The sequence below is a fragment of the Arvicola amphibius genome, chromosome 5, assembly GCF_903992535.2.
Source record: "Arvicola amphibius chromosome 5, mArvAmp1.2, whole genome shotgun sequence".
In the NCBI taxonomy this organism is placed as follows: domain Eukaryota; kingdom Metazoa; phylum Chordata; class Mammalia; order Rodentia; family Cricetidae; genus Arvicola; species Arvicola amphibius.
The window spans coordinates 84,386,231-84,406,708 of record NC_052051.1 but is presented as its reverse complement, the minus strand read 5'-3'; the positions used below and the strand labels follow the sequence as shown (position 1 = coordinate 84,406,708).

The 20,478-nt window shown below is 43.9% G+C and overlaps 1 protein-coding gene across 7 annotated transcripts in view; it reads left to right on the top strand.

Annotated features, from left to right (window-relative positions):
* The first annotated feature begins 6,350 nt into the window (after positions 1-6,350).
* Positions 6,351-20,478, top strand: part of Celf1 (CUGBP Elav-like family member 1) — a 67,874-nt gene continuing 53,746 nt past the window's right edge. For 4 of the 7 annotated variants that reach the window (XM_038332243.1, XM_038332240.1, XM_038332239.1 and 1 more), the window contains exon 1: positions 6,366-6,465. The gene's annotated coding sequence lies outside the window, so the exon portion shown is untranslated. Of the gene's footprint in view, positions 6,466-6,838; positions 7,076-20,478 lie in introns of those variants that run through there. The other 3 variants (XM_038332245.1, XM_038332244.1, XM_038332237.1) reach the window with 2 other exon arrangements.

The window sequence follows — 20,478 nt, the reverse complement described above, 5'->3', positions numbered from 1 at the left end:
AGTATGACTGAAGAGTTGATTCAGCTGTCTGTAACTACTGTTCCAGGAGATCTGGTTCCCACACACAGACATACTAACAGGTAAAACACCAATTTATATAAAATAAAAATAAATAAATTTTTAAAAAGAGCAAAGAGTAAAAGCAAGAAAAACAAAAAACCAACTGTGTGTGTGTATGTGTGTGTGTGTGTTCAAGCAGGCACATGGGTGTTTGCCTAAGTGTATGCCTGGCATCACCTGGATGAAAGGCCCAAGGAAGCCAAAGAGGGCATTAGAATCCACAGGACTAGAATTACAGGCAGTTGTTACCCTCCCTGCAAATGCTGGAAAGCAAACTAAGGGCCCCTTCAAAAGCATCCTCTGCTCTTAACTGCTGAACCATTTCTCCAGTCCCATAAAGATAATTCTTTTGTTTTGAGTTGTGATTTTTTTTTTAATTTTTTCAAGACTGGGCTTTTTTGTGTAGCCTTGCATGTCCTGGAACTTGCTCTGTAGACCGATCTGGCCTCGAGCTCACAGAGATCTGTCTGCCTCTACCTCCTAAATGCTGGGATTAAAGATGTGTACCACCACCGCCCTGTAAGCATTTTCATGATAAGCTGAAACATGGAATAAACTTAACAGTGAAACTCATATAGCAACCATCTAAAGTGTATAAATGACATTTTAGTGTCTATATTGGGGGGATTGACAGGGTCTCACAATGAATTTGACTATCCAGGAATTCCCTGGATAGACCAGGCTGGCCTCACACTCACATAGATCTACCTTCTTCTGCCTCCCCAGTGCTGTGACTAAAGGTGTTTGCCACTATGCCCAGCTAGCAGCATATTATTCTTTTAAATTTTATTTATTTTATTTTATGTATGTAGGCCCATATTTCTATATGGTGTGGCAGCCAGGCTCTAAAGCCATAGGCCCCACCTGAGGTGGTCACATAGCCCTGCAGACAGGCTGTCACTGCCTAACAAAGGGTCAGGATGTTGTTGCTCTTTTCTTTGAAATTTGGAGGATGCCTTATAGAGATGCTGATTCAAGCCTGGTGACAGCTAGCATGCACAGCAGACAGGTAGATGTGGACGCGACACAACGCCATTCACCTGGTTACCTAGGAGACAGGTTTGGTGTATTTTCCCGCTCAGTTTATGTGTTGGTTTAAAAGCTGTTTGGATAATAAACGTGGAGAGATCTTCAGGAGAGAAGACCCTGAGATGCCCTTCCGTGATGACCGTGTAAGCTGTGTCTGATTATTCCTTGTGGCTCCGAACCAGTCCAGTTAGGGAAAATAGTTATCTATGTTGGGGCCCATGGGCTCTAACAATGTATATGGGTGTTTTGTCTGTATGTGTGTTTCTGTATCGCATGCATGGGTTCCAAGAAAACCAGAAGAAGGCATTGGACCCTGGAACTGAAGTTATAATTTGAATTGCCATATGGGTGCTGGAAACCAAACCTGTGTCCTCTCTAAGAACAGGTGCTCTGTAAATGGCCACCTCAGTCGGTAGACCATGAGACTCTCAATCTCAGGGTCATGGTTTCAAGCCCCATATTGGTGCCACCTGTAAACTGAGTTTTCTCCTTCTGACTACCTGATCCCAAATAAACACACAGAGGCTTATATTAATTACAAATGTTCTGTCTATAGCTCAGGTTTATTACTAACTAGTGCTTAGTTAATTTAAATTAACTCATTTTTATCAATCTACATTCTGCCACATAACCTCATTTTCTACACATCCTGCTTGCTCAGCAGCTGACTGGTGTCTCTTGTGACTGCCCTTTATCCACCCTTCTCTCCCTGTGTCGTGCATGTCAGGCTGTTGTCCAATCCAATTGCTTTCTGATCTGCTGCTATCTGTCAATCAGCTTCAGTATTAAAAATGAGCATAATCCACAGCAGTGCTCCTAACCTCTGGGTCAACCTCTCCAGTCTTCAATTCCTCCTTCCTTCCTTCCTTCCTTCCTTCCTTCCTTCCTTCCTTCCTTCCTTCCTTCCTTCTTTTCCTCCTCCTCCTTCTTCTCCTCCTCCCCCTCCTCCTCCTTCCTCTTCCTCTTCTTTTTCTCTAAGACAGGGTTTCTCTGTATAGCCCTGGCTGTTCTGGAACTCATTCTGTAGACCAGGCTGGCTTTGAACCCATAGAGATCCATTTGCCTCCTCGAATTCTTTTGCTTGTTTTTTTTTTTTTTTTTTTTTTTTTTTTTTTTTTTTTTTTGAGATAGGGTTTCTCTAGGTAGCCCTGGTTGTCCTAGAATTTGCTCTGTAGACCAGACTGGCCTCTGATTCACAGAGATCCACCTGCCTCTGCCTCCTGCGTGCTGGGATTAAAGGTGTGTGCTACCACCTGGCTTCTTCCTTCCTTCATCCCTTTCTTTTATTATCATTCTTTTTTAAATGCACCTACAGTACAATCCTATTCAGGGTTTGGTAACCCATGTTCTCCATCAAGGATGCTCAGAATAGTGTGCCATTTCAATGAAGATATAGTTTTCAAAAAGCTGACCTGCTCTGGTGTCTCATGTCTATTATAGCAGCACTGGGAGGAAGAGGCAGGAGAAACAGGAATACAAGACCATCCTCTTCTGTATAATGAGTCTTAGGGCAGTGTGGACTACATAAAATCCAGGGAAGAAAGACAACATAGTCAATGTTTCAGATGCTCTTCCAGTACTCCGGATTCATCATTGAACAAAATGGGAACAATCCCTCCCTCTGTTTTTCTTCTTTGAATTGAATTTTGGGATAATTAAATATCTTTTTGGTGGAGGAAAGTTCTCTTTTTTGAAGATGAGGAATTAAAAGTTTTAATTAAATTAATTTATTTATTTTACATCCTGACTGTAGTTTCCCATCCCTCTGTTCTCCCCCCACCTCCCTTCCGCTCCCTCCCTCATTCATTCCTTCTCTGTTTCTGTTGAGAAAGGGGCAGGCCTCCCAGGGGACTAAAGGTGTGTGCCACCACTGCCCAGCTTCTCCTTCCTTCCCCTTCCTTCCTTCCTTCCTTCCTTCCTTCCTTCCTTCCTTCCTTCTTTCCTTCCTTCCTTCCTTCCTTCCTTCCTCCCTCTCTCCCTCCCTTTTACTGTCATCCTGTTTTTAATGCATCTAATCCTATTTTTAATCCTATTCAATGATGTATCAAATTTTGGTAAGATTAAGCACCTCGCCTTGTATTAAGGCTGGGCAAGGCCATCCAGTATGAGGAATGGGTTCCCAAAAACCAGCCAGAGCCTTAGGGACAGCCCTTGCTCCTATTGTTAGGAGTCCCACAAGTACCAAGCTACACAAATGTCACATATTTGTAGCGAGCCTAGGTCAGTCCTATGCAGGCTCCCTAGTTGTTGGTTCAGACTCTATGAACTCCTATGAGCCTAGTTTAGTTGTTTCTGTGGGTTTTCTTATGATGTCCTTGGCTCCTCTGGCTCTTTCAGCAGGATTCCTAGAGCTCAACCTAATGTTTGGCGGTGGGTCTCTGCATCTGTTTCTATCAATTGCTAGATGAAGGCTCTTTGATTGGACTAGGCAACAATCTATGAGTAGAGCAAAATGTCGCTAGGCGTTATTACGCTGACTTTTTTCTCCAATAGTGTTGGTTCTGAGATCTCTGGGCCATCTAACCTCTGGGTCCTGGAGCTCCAGGCAGTGTAAGGTGGGCTTACTCCCATGGCATGGGTCTCAGGCTGGACCAGTCACTCGCCGGCCTCTCCCACACTCTCTCCACCACCCTTACCCCAGCATGTCCCATAGGCAGAGCAGTCTGTAGGTAGGTTGTGGGGCTGAGTTGGTATCCCAGCCCCTCCACTGGAAGTCTGCCTGAAAGAGATTGCCAGTTCAGACTGCATGTCCCCTATTGCTAGGAGTCTTAGCTTAGTACTTGTAGAGTCCTGCAAATTTCCCTTGCACCAGGTTTCAACCTGACCCTGAAATGCACTCCCTTCCAGTCATCTCTGTAGTGATGAGACGAGCAGGCCTGTTTTTTATCCCACCCAGATCCCACACGGCTAGCTCTACATCCGAAATAACAACACACAAATTGTATTCTTTTAAACACTGCCTGGCCCATTAGTTTCAGCCTCTTATTAGCTAATTCTCACATCTTGCTTTAACCCATATTTAGTAATGAGTGTAGCACCACGAGGTGGTGTCTTACCGGAAAAGATTCAGCATGTCTGACCTGGTGGCTGGCTTCATGGCGACTGTCTCTGAGAGGAGAGGCATGACATCTGACTAACTTCCCTTCTTCTCAGCATTCTGTTCTGTCTACTCCACCTATCTAAATCCTGCCCTATCAAACAGCCAAGGCAGTTTCTTTATTAACCAATGAGTGTCCTCCATCACGTCTCTTTCAGTAGTCTCCCCATCCATTCACCCCCCAACCTAATCCCTGTTCCCATCCCCACCAGCCCAAAATCCACCCACAGGTTCTCTTCTATTTACCCTTCCCAGAGGGATCCATGCATCCCCCCCTTGGGCCTTCCTTGTTATCTAGCTTCTATGGGTCTGTGGATTGTAGCATGAGTACATATATTTATATTTTATGTAATTATAATCATAAATAATATAATACAATATAAATATAACAATAGGTCAGGCGGTGGTGGCACATGCCTTTAATCCCAGCACTTGGGAGGCAGAGGCAGGCAGATCTCTTTGAGTCTGAGGCCAGCCTGGTCTACAGAGCGAGTCCCAAAGCTACAGAGAAACCCTGTCTCGAAAAACCAAAAAAAATTAATAATGATAATTTCTTGGTCATTTGAGGTTCTTCTGGGGGGCTGGAGAGGTGACTCAGTGGTTAAGAGCACCAGCTACTTTTCCAGAGGACCTGGAATCAATTCCTAGCACCCACATGGCGACTCAAAACAGTCTGTACCACCAGTTCCTGGGTGTCCTAAGCTCTCTACTGGCCTTTTCAGGCACTGCATGCATGTGAGGCAGACATATGCAGGTAAAACACCCATACTCAAACATAATAAAATAAAATATGGAAGTCAGATAAGAATGAACTAACAAGGTGGACATTTCTCAGAGCACATGGTGCTCATTTATAATTAGGTTGAGGCAGGAGGATTCCTGTGAGTTCAAGTCCAATGTGGCTGACATAGTGAGAACCCATCTTCCCTAACCAAACCATGATTGTTTGTGCAGATGTGAAAACTTAGGCTTCTGGTTGGGGGTCTGCTGTGTGTGTGTGTGTGTGTGTGTGTGTGTGTGTTAAGGTAGAATATAATTGGAATTTGTGGGTGTACACATCATTTGCTCTAGGAAGCCAGTGATAAAGAGAAATTGTTGCCAACCCATGAGTAATTTTTCTTTCTTTTTTGCTTTTTTTTTTTTTTTTTTTTTTTTGGAGACAGGGTTTCTCTGTAGCTTTTGTGCCTGTCCTGAAACTCGCTCTGTAGACCAGGCTGGCCTAGAACTCATAGAGATCTGCCTGTATCTGCTTCCCAAGTGCTCCGGCCCCATGAGTAATTTGTAAATTGATGGAGCTTGGAGTCGGGACCTCCTAGAACTAAGTTTTGTCTCTCCATCTGCATTTTATTGTCTCACATTTTACTGTCTAGATTTTGTGTAATAAACAACAAACTGTACCGTGTGAATCCATCTAGACCCAGGTTAGGAATCCTGAATCTTAGAAGGGTGAGAGGGTAATGGAATCTTTAAAAAAGAAATTGTTAGTTTTTTTCCTAGTAAGATTAGGTTTGGGCTGGGTAGTCTCTTAATAAACTACTTATGAGCTTCCTGGTGCCGCAGGGATTTTTGACAGATTGTGCACACTCGCCGCTGATCATCATCTCTGTACAAGGCACTTCCCTAAGTCTTTAAGCCTGCAGCACACATTCCACATACCAGCAAAGAAGGAAGGCCTGGAAGCAGTTGCCTGGATGTTGTTGGCGTGCAAAAAGGAGGGTGTGCCCCGTGTCCAGGGCTAGCAAGCAACATTCAGCTCATTCATTTATCAGATATTTATTTATGAGTACTTTTAGAGCCTAGGAGCGGTGCTTGCCCGCCAGAGGTCCAGGAGGTGCGGTGCGCAGAGACGAGAACTTCAGTTCCCTCTAGCACAGCTCTGAGACAAAGAGATGCGCCCCTGCAGCTCCCAGGGCTGAGGGCTCCGCCCGCGGCCCCCAGGGCTTCGGAGCGGCTGCTCCTTCGCGGCTCGGCCAGAGGGGGCGCTGCAGCGCCGGCATCGGCCCGGCCCGCCCCTGCGCGGCGCTCCTCTCGGGTCGGCGCGGGCGGCGCCGCGGTGGTACGTTCCCCCAGCCGCCCGCCCCTCCTCCGCGGCCCTCCCCGCGGGTGGTAGGTGCCGGAAGTGCCGCCATTTTGGGGTGTTCTGCTCTGGCGGCAGCGGCAGAGGCGGCGGCGGCGGGACGCGGAGGCTCCCCCGGGACTCGGCCTCAGCAGCGAGGCGGCGGCGGCTGCGGAGGCGCAGGCAGCAGCTGAGGCAGCGGCAGGCTCAGGTGCAGCCGCTGGTGAGTGCGGCGGCCTCAGGATAACGGGCCGCGGGGTGGAGGGAGGGAAGAGGGAGGCTGGAGGGAGGCGCCGCGGGGTGGGTCCGGTTCGGGCAGCTGCGGGTCACAGGGCCCTCCGGGCGCGGTGGCTCCCGGCTCCCCGCACCCCGGGGACCGGGCCGCCTACTGCTCGGGACTCGGGGCCCAGTCGCGCCCTCCCGGCGCGTGCCCCGCTCCCAGGGAGACCCGCCCTCCTCGTGGCCTTGCCCCGGCCCCTTGCCCTTTGCCTTCACTCTCCAGGCCCCGAGGGCTGGGTTCCCGCACGGCCCCCGAGTCCTCCTCTGTGGGTCCGCTGTGTGAGATTCCAGCTGTCTGCCCGAGACGCCTCTTCCGTGACCCTGTCGCCCCACGTGTTCTTGGTGCCCACCCCTGGGGTGCCCCAGATTCCCGCCCCTGGAAGGCAGCGCTTCTCTCCAACCTCGGGAGCTCTCCCACTTCTCGCACTGGATCCGCCTCGGCTCGCCCTCCCCCTTCCCCCCACATCAGGTGCTCTCCCAGTCAAGGCCTAGTAGCCGGGCTCGACTCTGCACCCGGGAGCGCGGACAGCCCTTGAATGCGCTTTCTTCGCTAGGTACCAGGCTTTGGGTTTCAAGTCGGTGGTGTCTTGGTTTTGGTCGTTCCGGCAGGGTGTTGTTTAATTCTCTTAGACTATTGCTTGTGCTCTTAAAGAGCTTCTCGTTGGTTTACGGACTGGTTCTCCGGTGGAAAGTGTGAGATTTGCCTGTTTAGCAAAGCGGAATCTTTCTGGTCCTTAGAGTTAATGCTGTATAAAGGCTGTTGATGAGTTTTAAAGCGTGGAGCAACTTCACCTTTAATTAAAAGGTCTCTTCGCTGTCTTCGATTCTATGAGTTGAAGAGGTTTTAATCGCACTTTTTCACCTTTTCCACAGTTTCATTTTCCCTTTAACTCCTTAGTGTGTATGAAGGTATCTTCAAATGGACTTCTTTCTGGTTTGGGCATTAAAAAGTGTACTTGGAAAAATCACGGAGGTTAGAATGGACAAACTGCAGCTACACTGATTTTTCTCTCCATATTAGTTTTTATGTTTTAGCTTTATTGTGTGAAACCGTGGCTTCTGAAGCACGACTTTGGGAAGATTGAAGCCGTGCTTTTAGTAAAGCAAAGCTGGAATTCTCAGCTGTTGCTTTAGCCCTCAAACTTATGGTTCCTCTTGGTTCTTTCTCAACCACCTGTTCGCTTGAGAATGGCTCTTGGCTGTAGAGCGTAGGTCTCCACTTCTGTCATTCATTCTTACCTTTTGGGTTTTCTTTTCTTAAAGATCTGTTGCTAGGACGGGCTATTACAGAGAGTTGAGATATCTTTTCTATGCTTTGGCTTTTCTGATGCCCTCAAAAATTAGTGACTTATTTGCTCAAGGTATAGCAAGTGCTCTTTTTGTTTGTATGTTTTTGTTTTTTGAGACAGGGTTTCTCTGTGTACCTTTGGAGCCTGTTCTGGAACTCTCTCGATAGGCTGGGCTGGCCTCAAACTAACAGGCCTGCCTCTGCCTCCCGAGTGCTGGGATTGAAGGTGTGTGCCCAGTTTAGCTCTGGTGCTTTTAAAAGACACTTGTTTCTTTTTATAAAATTAAACACAGCAGCAATTGCTATCATGAGTAATGGTGCTGCTGATTTGCCCTTAAAGATATGATGGCATGGGAAGGCTCTGGGCTTGAAGTTAGACTACATTATAAAAATCTTTTTGCAGTTGGTTAGTAGTTGGTCAGATCACTCTTTCATTATGATCCTTAGTTTATTTTAATTTTGAAAATTCTCTAGGAATTGGTGCCCATCTCATGTGGTGTTAGCTCCTCTTCCCTGTGAATGTACATGTGGGCTGATAGTGAAAATTGAAACCAGAATTTCTTTTTCTTTTTTTCTTTTGGTTTATTTATTTTTTGAGACAGGATTTCCCTGTGAAGACCTGGCTGTTGTGCATTTTTTTTAGTCCAGGCTGGCTTCTAACTCACAGAGATCCTCCTGCCTCAGCCTCCCAAATGCTGGGACTAAAGATGTGTGCCAATGTTGCCTGGCATATCCCCCCCCCCCCGCCCCCCGTGGGGGTTTCCTCTCTGTAACTGCCTTGACTGCCTAAGAACTCACTCTGTAGATCAGGCTGGTCTTGAACTCACAGAGATCCTCCTGCCTCTGCCTCCCAAGTACTGGGAATAAAGGAGTGCACCGCCACTGCCCAGCCCCATATGCTCTTTTTAATACAGAAGTTGCAGGTTCATTATGAAAGGTACAAGTAAGTCAATTAGGAAGAAATCTTAACTTTCTGTTTTGTTTTGTTTTTTGAGACAGGATTTCTTTCTGTAGCTCTGACTGTCCTGGAGTTCGCTCTTTACACCAGACTGGTCCCAAACTTAGAGATCGCCTGCTTCTACCTCCCAGGTGCTAGGGTTAAAAGTATGTGCCACCATTGCCTGGTTGAAATTTTACCCTTCAGAGATTATGGTTAAATTTTGGTGGGTGAGTTTACAATTTTATACCTCCAACACCCCCTAAAGATGGTGTTCCTATGTAGTCCTGACTGGCCTACCTCCCAAGTGCTGGAATTATGGTGTATACCACCACATCTTCCAAAATTTGTCTTTATTATCTCCAGCTTTTCGTTGTTTGTTGTTTTTTGTGGTGTTGGGAAGGAAGCTCATGGCCTCCCACAGGTGATAGGCATGCTGTGTACCGCTGATCGCTGTCCTAGCCACATCCTTTTCTTTTTCCTGGGGGCAGGGGCCTCATTTTCTGTAGGTCAAACTGGCCTTGAAATTCACGGCAGTTCTGCCTCAGCTGCCCAAGTGCTGGGTTAGGGATTTGTGTCCCCATGCCTGCCTTAAATGTGGTAAAGAGGCATTTATTATTTATCATAGTAGATTTATCCTGATCAGTTAGGTGATGGTTCCTCCCGACCCCGCCATCTTGAATTCTGACCTCCTACCTCTATCTCCCAAGTGCTAGAATTACAGGAGTAATTAATTCACCAGGCAGTGATAGTTTTAAGCCTTACTAGTAGGCAGTAGGCTTGGTTTGTTTGTTTTTGCTTTTGTTTGATTGTTTTGGTTTTTGGAGACAGAGTTTCCCTGTAATAATCCTGGCTGTCCTTGAATCCATTTTGTAGACCTTCCTGGCTTTGAACTTACAGAGACTTTCCTGCTTCTGTCTCCCAGGTGCTGGGATCAAAGGCAGGCACCATCACCTCCCACCTGGCTTGGTTGTTTTACCAACCACGTTTTATTCTTAAGCATGTGTTATTTTCCTGGCTTGTTTATGTGTGCACCACGTGTGTCTACTGCCCAGGGGTATCAAAGAGGGTGTGGGGCTCCCAGGAGTTGGAGTTACAGATTGTTTTGAGCCACTATGTAGGAACTGTGACTCAAACCCAGGTCCTCTAAGCCCCCAGACACAATTTAAATAATGCTCTGTATTTAATAGTTTCTGCTCATGAGATAGGCCAGCAGATGTTCCAGCATAGGAGCAGAGAAATCCTCCTTTAAAGAGTGGGTCAGAAGAGTAAGATGGGAATTAACAGAGGCCTAACATTTGTTGTGTTATGTCCATTGGGTGATTTTTTTTTTTAAATGAAGATTAGGGCTCAGTTGCCAAATGTAGAGTGTGGGTACTAAATTTAGTGCCCCCCCTTACAGTATTGTAGCTTCTTTAACTCTGTTTTACTGGGAGACCTGACCTAATAAGGAACTAGGCTGTTACATGATAACATGATAGTGTGGGGAAAAAACAGCTGTCATACATGGGCTCCTCTGCCCAGGGATTTGTGTCTTCCTAACAGAAAACGCTACTCTTTTTTTTTTTTGTTTGTTTGTTTTTTTGTTTTTTGCTTTTCGAGACAGGGTTTCCCTGTAGTTTCTAGAGCCTGTCCTGGAACTAGCTCTTGTAGACCAGGCTGGCCTTGAACTCAGAGATCTGCCTGCCTCTGCCTCCCGAAAAATTCTGTACTCTTGAAACCAGTGAGTAATAAGGATTTGATTAAGTTCTTTCATCTACCTTCTAAAAAAGTGCTTTATTGTAATACAATTCATATACCATAGAATTTATCCATTAAGAATACACAGAGTAGTTTTAAATTTGGTATTACTGTTGTTGCTGTGTCATCTTTGCTATGTCTGTAGCCCTGGCCATCCTCAAGCCTCCTGTATAGATGAGGATGGCCTGCCTTCCAGTTCTGCTGCTACAGAAATAAACCTGGCCTGTTCAAGTTTTGCTTTTGTTTCCTTTGCTTATAGGTTGACCATCCCTTATCCTAAATGCTTGAGTCCATAGGTCCAGCTATGGTTTGAGGTTCAGGTGTTTGTTTTTTCTGAGACAAGGTTTTCCTGTGTTGCTCACACTGGTTATGTACACCAGGCTGGCCTCAACCTCCGAGATCTGCTTGCCTCTGCCTAATGTTGTGCACGTGCATGTGTGTGAGAGAGAGAATATGAATATGAATGTGTATGCCACATGTGTGCAAGTACCAATAGAAGCCAGAAGAGGGCATTGGATCCTCGAGCTAGAGTTACAGGCTGTTGTGAGCTATCTGATATGGGTGCAGGGAACTGAACTAAACTACTGGCAGAGCAGGAAATGCTCTTAGTTACTAAGTCATCATGTATCTCAGGCTAGTCTTGAATTTGCTGTGAATATGACGGTGACCTTGAAAGTCTGATTCCCTGCTTCTACCTCCCAGATGCTATAATGTCAGAGGCGCATTGTGGCATTGAGGATTGAGCCAGTACCCAGAGCTTTGTGTGTGTAAAGCAAGTATTCCACTAACTGAGCAACATCACAAATCGACTTCTGTCATTTTATAATCCCATCAGCAGTGATAAGCATTCCAGTTTTTATGTACTTTACAATACTTTTTTCTGTGATTTTGTTGAAAATTTGTACATGTATGTGTAGGTGTGTATTTGACATGGTACAGTGTTGAAAGAAGCCAGAAGACAATTTTTGGGATCCAGTTTTTTCTTCTACTAAGAGGGTCCAGGAACTCATGTCATCAGGCTTGGCAGTAAGCATTTTTACCATCTTGTTGGACTTTACGTTTTAATAGCCACACTAATTTTGCTTTTATGATTTATTTTTGTCTATGTGTATGAGTATGTATCTGGGTATGACACATGTGCGTACCTGCCCATGCAGGCAAGAAGAGGGTGCTGGGTGCTCTGAAGCTGGAGCTAGAGTTGGTTGTGAGCTCTGTCCTGTGTGAGTAACTGGGGACCAGACTTGGACTTTGGTCCTTTGGAAGCGCACAGAAAGCACCTTTAATTGCTAAGTCATTGCTTCAGCCCCTTGTTTTGTTTTGTTTTTTGTTGTCATTGTTGATCATTTTTTTGTTTTGTTTTGTTTTTCTTTTTGAGACAGTTTTTCTCTTTTTAGTACTGGAACTCACTCTGTAGACCAGGATGGCCTCAAATTCAGATCTACCTGCTTCTGCTGGGAGTAAAGGCGTGTGCTACCACAACTTGGCCTTTATTTTTATTTTATTTTATATATATGGTGTTTGCCCATATGCCTGTGCACCACATCTGTATCTGGTGTCCTTAGAAGTCAAGAAGGCGGTGGCACTCGGGAGGCAGAGGCAGGTGGATCTCTGTGAGTTCGAGGCCAGCCTAGTCTACAAGAGCTAGTTCCAGGACAGGCTACAAAGCTACAGAGAAGCCCTGTCTCTAAAAGCCAAAAAAAGAAGTCAAGTGTTGTAAGCTGCCATGTGGGTACTAGGAACTGTGGAAGAACAGCAAGTTCTTTAACCCCTGACCCACTGCTCCTGCCTCTATTTTTTTGTTTGTGATGTTGCTATATAGCCTAACCTGTCCCCTACCTCCCCTTTTGGTTTTGTTCTGATTCTGAGTCAGTCTTTTGTATTTCAGGCTGGCCTTAACTTATGGTAGAGCTAGGGATGACCTGAACTGCTTCTCATTCACTTGTCTGCAAGTGCTGGGGTGACAGATGTGTACCTTTAACCACACCCACATACATACATAATAATGTGCTGCTGGAGATTGAGCCCAGAGTTTCATGCATGCTAGATGAACACTACCAGCTAAGCTAGCCCAGGGGTCCTTCCCCCCTCCCCCCATTGTTGAAACAAAGTTTTACTGTGTAGCTGATCTTCCTTTTTGATTCCTGAGCGCTGGGATTATAGGCTGTTACACCGTGCTCTCTCACTGTTTATACCTTTAATTCAAAGTTGGTCTTCAGGGTGGGTTGTCATTTACTGGTGCAGCCAGTCCCTTGCCTGGATTCTGCTTGTTACGATGAGGAGCAAAATAACTACTTTAATTTGCTCCTTATGATGATTTGCAGATATTTTCTCCTTTGGTGTTGCTTGCTTTTCATTTTTGATTGGCTGTTTTTTGTTTTATTAAAAGTTTTACTGTATAGAACACCAGGGCTGACTTCAAACATGCCTGTTGGTATTATAGACATGTGCATCCTACCTGGCTGATTGGGATCTCTGAACCACATAGGTCTTTAAGTTTGATCTCATCTAACTTGCCTTTTCATTTTTGGTATCTGGCCTGCTGTCATATCCGTTATATTATTATCAAATCTAATGACATAAAATTTTCCCTCTGAGTTTTTTAGTTTTAGGGATTAGATTTTAGGTAATTTTAACCTTTTTTTTTTTTTTCCTGTTTTTTCAAGACAGGGTTTCTCTGTTTAGCAGCCCCTAGCTGTCTTGGAACCAGCTCTGTAGACCAGAATCACAAAGATCTACCTGCTTCCACCTCCTCTGATGCTGGGATTAAATGCGTGTTCTACCATGGCAAAAGTTTTTTCCTTTTTTTTTTTTTTTTTTTTTTAAAGAGACAGGGTTTCTCTGTAGCTTTGGAGCCTGTCCTGGAACTAGCTCCTGAAGACCAGGCTGGCCTCGAACTTACAAAGATCCACCTGCCTCTGCCTTCCAAGTGCTGGGATTAAAGGCGTGTGCCACCACCACCCATCAAATGTTTTTTTTTTTTTTTTTTTTTTTTTTTAAATATTTATTTATTTATTATGCATACAATATTCTGTCTGTGTGTATTCCTGCAGGCCAGAAGAGGGCACCAGACCTCATTAGAGATGGTTGTGAGCCACCATGTGGTTGCTGGGAATTGAACTCAGGACCTTTGGAAGAGCAGGCAATGCTCTTAACCACTGAGCCATCTCTCCAGCCCCCCATCAAAAGTTTTTTTTCTTGATAAGATCTTTGCCTTTATCTAAAATTGTTTGTCTTTGTGCCAGGTCTTGAGTAAGGAGATCAGAGGACAACTGCTTTCTGTGATGGAGCTGGGTTTTTCCTTCATCTTTATTTGGATTTGGGTGTCACACTCAGCTCACTAGACTTGTATGGGGATAGCCAGTTTCTTCTGCCCCTTTTAAAACTTGATTTGGGTGTAGTGGTGCATGCCTTTGATCCCAGTACTAGGGAGGCAGAGACAGGCAGATCTCTGAGTTTGAGGCCAACCTAGGTTACACATAGTGAGATCCTATCTCAAACCGCACATACACCACCTACAACAACCACCTTTACCCCCCAAACCCCAAAACACACATAAAAAAGCCCAACAAAACTATTTATTTTAGGAAGTTGAGGCAGGTGGATCTCATTTCCATAGCAAGACTGGCTCAAAACACCACCATTACCCACCCCTCCTTTCCATAAAAACAAAAACTTGGATCTAACAGACTTAGAAGGATGAATGCTAAATGCTATTTTTTTTTTTTTTTTTTTTTTACTGTAGCCATATAGGTGGTGGTTTTCTTTTTCTTCTCATTTAGACAGGGTTTTTCTATGTAGCCCGGTCTGATTCAGGCTGACCTTGAACTCTCAAACCTTTCTATTAGGGCTGTTATAGGTGTACTTTTTTTAAAATATTTATTTATTATGTATACAATATTCTGTCTGTGTGTATGCCTGCAGGCCAGAAGAGGGCACCAGACCCCATTACAGATGGTTGTGAGCCACCATGTGGTTGCTGGGAATTGAACTCAGGACCTTTAGAAGAGCAGGCAATGCTCTTAACCGCTGAGCCATCTCTCCAGCCCATAGATGTACTTCTATGCTTGGAGGTTTCCTTTTCTTTTCCTTCCTTCCTTCCTTCCTTCCTTCCTTCCTTCCTTCCTCCCTCCCTCCCTCCCTCCCTCCCTCCCTCCCTCCTTCCCTTCCTCCTTTCCTCCCCCCCCAACCTTTTTTTTTTTTTGGTTTTTCATAACAGGGTTTCTCTGTAGCTCTGGCTGCCCTGGAACTTACTCTGTAGACCAGACTGGCCTTAAACTCACAGGCATCTGCCTGCTTCTGCCACTGGAGTGCTGGAATTAAAGTTGGGTAGTGCCACTCCAAAGCCCAGCTTTCCAAGCTGTTCAGTTTTTCCTTTTTTTGTTTTTTGTTTTGTTTTGTTTTTCGTGACAGGGTTTCTTTGTTGCTTTGGAGCCAGTCCTGGAACTAGCTCTTGTAGACCAGGCTGGCCTCGAACTCACAGATATCTGAGTGCTGGGATTAAAGGTGTGCGTCACCACGGCCTGGCAAGCTATTCAGTTTTTAATGCTGTCTTCAGTTTTTGTAAGGTCAGTTGTTTGACTTACATAACATTGCTGTTCTTCAGAAAAGAATCTCCAGATTAGGAACTGTAGCTAGTTACTCTTTTTTTTGTTTCCTGTGAGGTAAAAGCAAATTCTAGCAGAGAATAGAGGAATGTGTGGTATTTGGTGATAATGTATAATGTAGGGTAGCTAATAGTCTACGCTGAGTGGACAGGTTTTTTTTTTTGACCCATCTTTATTTGGATATATATCTATATTAAAAATTTTGGTAGTTTTGTACAGATAACTTACTGTGGCTTCCCCTGGTTTCTTTGTGCTTCTATCTTTTGTTGTGGGACACACTCTTCTCCACTCTGATCTCCTTCCCCCACACTGCAGTCACACGTCCTTTCCGGGGAAATTCTGTCTTGGTGCTGCTGCTGCTGACTGTTAGCTAGGTTGGAGTGGGTTAGTACTATGGAAAAACCCTGTGCTATGTATTAGCTATTTGCCTTATTCCAACTGCCTTCTGAGCAAAAGACTTGTAGGGACCAAGGGGTAGAAGGATAACAGGATAGTGGTGACAACTTGAATTTATAACCATTTGACGTTTATTAGCTAGCTAATGATTTCTTCCTGATTAATCAATACTGGTTATGAATAGAGAGTCAGTTTTAGTTACATGAGAGACTTTCTTCAAGGATATTTCACAGGTGCTATTTATGTAGTAAAAGATTATTTGTTAGGTCCTTCCTGTCTTAGGGTTTCTATTGCTGTGAAGAGACACCATGACCAGGACAACTCTTAGAAGGGAAAAAATTTAATTGGGTGACTTATCAGTTTCAGAGGTTTAGTCCATTATCATCATGATAGGACATGGCGGCATTCAGGCAGCAGGAAGTGAACTGAGGGTTACACGGAGGGTAGCTTGAGCGAAGGCAGCCTGCCTCCAACAAGGCCACACCTGCTCCAGCAAAGCCACAACTTCCAGTAGTGCCATTTCCTACGAGCTTATGGGGCCAGTTACATTTAAATACCACAGCTTCCTATTTGTAGTGATAATGAAGGAACACAGGGCCTTGCCCATGTGGTAGACAAGCCTATACCTAATTGAAATATCCCAAGCCCTTCCTTTACTTGTTTTGGGACAGGATCTCAACAAGTTTCCCAGGCTAGCCTTGAACTCTTGATCCTCTTTCCTTAGTTCTCTGGAGTAGCTAGGATTTCAAACCTGTGCCACCAACCCCTGCTAGGTCCCTATTTCTTTTGTTTTGTTTTTCGAGATGGTGGTTTCTCCGTGTAAGTCTTGGCTGTCCTGTAACTTGGTAGACCACGTTGGCCTTGAACTCACAGAGATCCCCCTGCCTCTGCCTCCCAAGTGCTGGGATCAAAGGCGTGCGCCACTATGTTTTTTAAAATGCTGATGGGTTGAGTGGAGCACAGTAGTGTAGGAGGAGTGGCTTTGTGCCCAGTTGATGGAGTCTCTATGGTGTGGGTTTAATTAGTAATTTCATAAATTGTCTGTAATGGGAACACCACAGTGTTGTTTTTCTCTTTGAGAAATGTTAATGAGGGAGGTTATGAAAAGGAGAGTTTAAGCACTTTTAATTTGATTGTCTTCCTTTGAATTTGGGTGGGTTTTGTTGTTGTTATTTGTTTTGTTTTTAAGTAGAAAGACTATACCAGAGAAATGTGAAGATTCTTTTTTGTTTGTTCTATTTTTTAAGACAGGGTCTCACTATGTTGCTCTGGTTGTCCTGGAACATACTTACTATGTAGCTAGAACACGCTGGCCTTGAAATAGAGATCGACTTGTTCCATTATACTCTACCTTTGAAAAGTCCTTTTAATTTTAATGAGCAGGAATTAAAATTAAGTAGATTTGTATGCAATGAGTAAAGTATAGATTTGTAATTTAGAAAAAGCTATAAGATGTTTGTTACTAGACTATACATAGTGTTGAGAGCCACTTTGTTTTTCTGAATAAATTACATCCATAGAGAAGACTTATAAACAGTCTGTCTGCTTTTTTCCCTTATGCTCAGGTATAGTGTATGTATGGTGTTGAACTGAATGTTGTGCACAAAGGAAACTCCACAGTCCCAGTGTTTACTAATATCAGGGCCTTGCATAGAGTAAATATTTGTTGAGTGCTTAATTGTCTGGTAGAGTCACATTTTATGTTTGAAATAGTTTAGGGTTAAGGACTAGGAAGAGGAAGAAAACATTGACATTCTATGACTTTAAGTCATTATCTTCTGAAGTTAGAGTATTTTAAAGCCTCAAGCAATTTTATGACAATACGGAAGCAACTTTTGTAGGAAGGGATTCTATGATGGGGTTTATCTGTGTAGGCAATTTTTTGTTAAAAGGTAGTTTCTACATTTTTTAGAATTTGTGGCATAAAAGCTTTGTGAAGCTCTATAATCTTGAAACATACTGTATACCAACCTTTATTTTTCTTAGATTTATTTATTTAATGTGCACTAGTATTTTCTGCATATAGTCTGTGTGAGGATGATGGATTCCTTGGAACTGGAGTTATAGCTGTGAGCTGCCACGTGGCTGCGGAAACTGAACCCAGGTCCTCAGGGAAAGCAACCAGTGCTGTTAACCACTGAGCCATCTCTCCAGTCCCGTTGTATACCAATTTTAACAAGGTCAGGACAGTCATGGTTTTGACTTTCCTGTAGTGCAAAAGAAAAAAAAAATTGACATACAGCTGGCAGTCTATGTTCTTTCACTTTTCTGGGCCAAGAAAGGATTTTCTAAGGAAAGTGTTAATCATTAATAAAAACAATAAAGGACCTAGGAGTTTGTACCTCTCACATCTTGTAGACTGAATCTCCTTTTTGTTTTTAGGTTGTATGCTATTAAACTAAACTATCCTCTAATCTTGTCTTCCTGTTTCCATTCAAGTTTATGAGAGATCATGAGAAGACACTTTCATATATTGATTGTTTTTATTGTATGCTGTTTCTTTTTAATAGCTCCTGGACACTGCTTTAAGGACAATTAAAAAGAAACATCTTACAGACCTTTGCTAAACTAATTTGGTTATAGATGGAGTTGGGAAACTAAAAACAGCCTGTGAAACAGCTACAACAGAGCTTAGCTGAGTAAATGAGACCAAACTGGATTCTGAGCTGCCCTTCTTGATGCCTGTACCTCCCAGTTAGCTGCCTTAGTCTCCTTTGAACCATTTTTTTCCCTTTTAGCTTGTGAATTTGAAATAATTTTTAATTTTTTAAAATTATTTGTTTTTTTAAAATATTTATTATGTATACAATATTCTGTCAGTGTGTATGCCTGCAGGCCAGAAGAGGGCACCAGACCCCATTACAGATAGTTGTGAGCCACCATGTGGTTGCTGGGAATTGAACTCAGGACCTTTGGTAGAGCAGGCAATGCTCTTAACCTCTGAGCCATCTCTCCAGCCCTATTTGTTTGTTTTTAAGATAGGGTTTCTCTGCAGCCCTGGCTATTCTGGAACTCACTTTGTAGATCAGGCTGGCCTCCAACTCAGAGATCCACCCGCCTCTGCCTCCTGAATACTGGGATTAAAGGATGATGTTCTACCACCTTCTCACTTAAAATTTTTGTTCATATGGATGTTTTGTTTATAAGTCTGTCTTTGTACCACGTGCATCTGGGTGTCTTCAGAGGCTAGAAGAGGGCATTGGATTTCCTAGAACCAGAGTCACAGGCTCAGACTGCTGTTAGTTGATGTATGGGTACTGGGAATCAAACCAGGGTCCTGGAAGAGCAGCCAGTACTTTTAACTGCTGAGCTTTTTCTTCAACCTCTGATCTGTTAAGATATCGCCTGGCTCAGTGGTGGTGGCAGCACACACTTTGAATCCTTTAGTTTCTTGGGAGGCAGAGGCAGGCGGCACTGTGAGTTTGAGGCCAGCCTGGTCTACTGGTCCACAAGTTCCAGAACAGCCAGAGCTGTTACAAAGAGAAACACTATTTTGAAAAAAAAAACAAAACTATCTTTTGGCAGTCTGGGTATGTCACTTGTCTGTAATTCCAGCTGTTTAGGAGGCTGAGGCATGAGGATCACAAGTTCAAGGATAGCTAGAATAAGTTAAGAAGACTGCTTAAAAATTTTAACAAGGAGGCCCGGCGGTGGTGGCGCACGCCTTTAATCCCAGCACTCGGGAGGCAGAGGCAGGCGGATCTCTGTGAGTTCGAGACCAGCCTGGTCTACAAGAGCTAGTTCCAGGACAGGCTCCAAAGCCACAGAGAAACCCTGTCTCGAAAAACCAAAAAAAAAAAAAAAAATAAAAAAAAAAAATTTAACAAGGGGGTTGGAGGCATGGCTTAGTGTGTTGGGACTCAAGTTCAGTTTTTAACATTCCCTGAGTGATTCGTACCCTTGTAACTCCAGTTGTAGGGGATCCTCTGCTGCCTTCTGACACCAGGCATGCACGTTGTACATGTACATGTATGTAGGCAAAACACCTATACACAGTAAATAAATATATTAAATGAGTATGGGCTGGGGATGTAACTGATAAAATGTGTGTGTAACATACACAGATCTCTAGGTTTAATTACTAGTACTACAAAAACTAAACCCAAAGGAATGGGTCTTCTGGGAGCTGAATTTCAGTGAATATTGGTTGAGAGTGGCATTTTAATCTTGCTGATTTTATCAACATTGTCTATACATAGCAATTTGGAAGGCAGTCTTGGAATTTGAACATAAACCTCTGTTTCATAACAGTTTTTTTTAATAATTTGTTTTTTATTTTTTGTGCATTGGTGTTTTGCCTGCATGTATGTCTATGTGGGATTGTCAGATCTTGGAATTACAGACAGTGGTGAACTGCCGTGTGGGTGCTGGGAATTGAGCTCTGGTTCTCTAGAAGAGCAGTCAGACCTCTAACCACTGAGCCATCTTTCCAGCCCCAGTAGTCAGTTTTGTTACAGATCTATGAGTTTTATTTTTATAATGTATTGGAAGTTTTATTTTGTGTGTATGAAAGTTCTGCCTGTATGTATATTCTGTCTCTTTGTGTATCTGAACCTATGTGAGTGCATTGTTTGTGGAGGCCAGAACAGGGCATTAGATTCCTGGGAACTAGAGTTACAAAGGCTTATGAGCCTTCTTGTTGATGTTGGGAACCAAAACCAGGTCCTCTGCAACAGCCTCAAGTGCTCTTAACCACCGAGCCACATCTCCAGTCCTTTAACCCCATCCTTTTTTTGATACTCCTGTAACATAAATCTCAAATACTGGGATTATATACATCACCAGTATCTACAATATCTGTCAGACTGAAAATGTTTCTAACAATAATATAAGAAAACTGAATTCTCTTGAAGTTAAGAACTCTTAATTATAATACAATACTTATAGATACTGTGCTTGTGTGGAAAGAAATGGAAACAAAATATTGAAATGTCGATATAACTTTTTTAGGGGGGGTTTTGAGACAGGGTTTCTTTGTAGCTTTTGGAGCCT